General features: G+C 54.6%; 1 pseudogene; it reads left to right on the forward strand.

The window, feature by feature from the left end:
• Positions 1 to 890: 890 nt before the first annotated feature.
• On the forward strand, positions 891 to 1009 carry LOC111746881 (annotated as a pseudogene).

The raw sequence follows: 1009 nt of genomic DNA on the forward strand, positions 1-1009 counted from the left end.
TCCACCCACCTCGGGATGTGCTTAATCTCGAGGTGATTTACCCCCAGGCTAGCTGCCCCTGCCTCTGACGGACCCTGAACTTTGGGGGCAGGGCTGGCTGGGCTTGGGGTCACTCACCTGGCCTGTCTTCTTGGCCTTCTTGGAGGTGGACTCCATGGCTGCAGAGCAAGTCGGGTGGATTGGTACAGGAAATGCGCCTCAAGTTCTCCACACGCAAGATTGCACCTGCCCCGGGGTCAAACTTTATAGTGGCCAGAGAAGGTGTGTCCAGAGGGCTGAGGGAGGAGGCGGGACCTGCTGGCCCAAGGAACGCTGAGGAGTCCCACCTGACCTTCGGTCAGAGTCCTTAGCCCTGACTCACAGCCCCTCCCCAGCTTCACCCAACTTCCTCTCTAGGGTATGGGGAGGGTGGACAGTTAGCAGCATAAAAAAAAAAGACACTCCCCTCCCAGCCTTGGCAAGTGAGCGGGGACTGTGTGGATGGGGTTGGGGTTTGGGGTGGGCAGCTGCAGATTTCTAGGGAGGGGACCAGAGCTGTCATCAGCTTCTCCAAAAAGAGTCAGATGCCTGCTTTTGAAGAAATGAGAGGGAGGCAGCTGCCTGTGACCTGTGTGCCATGAGAACACTGTCACTCCCTGTGTACTAATTGCATGCCAGGCGTGGTTCCAAGGGCTCCACATTTACTCACTTTAACAACCCCTCTGTGACTTGACAAGAAGCAGTCTGAAGGGGTGAAGAGCGTGAACTTGGCATGAGCTTGCTGATTCTGAAGCTACTCCATAGCACTTAGTAGCAGGGTGCTGTGGGGAAAGTCGCTTTGCCTCCCTATGCCTTAGTTTTCTCATCTTAAATGACAGCTACCATATGAGGTGGATGTAAAAATCAAATAGGTCTATGGCCACGCCACCCTAAGCATGCCCGATCCCATCTGATCTTGGAAGCTAAGCAGGGTCAGGCCTGATTAGTACTTGAATGGGAGACCACCTAGGAAGACCAGGTGCTGTAGGCA

Source organism: Pteropus vampyrus, unplaced genomic scaffold (genome assembly GCF_000151845.1).
Source record: "Pteropus vampyrus isolate Shadow unplaced genomic scaffold, Pvam_2.0 Scaffold203, whole genome shotgun sequence".
Lineage (NCBI taxonomy): Eukaryota > Metazoa > Chordata > Mammalia > Chiroptera > Pteropodidae > Pteropus > Pteropus vampyrus.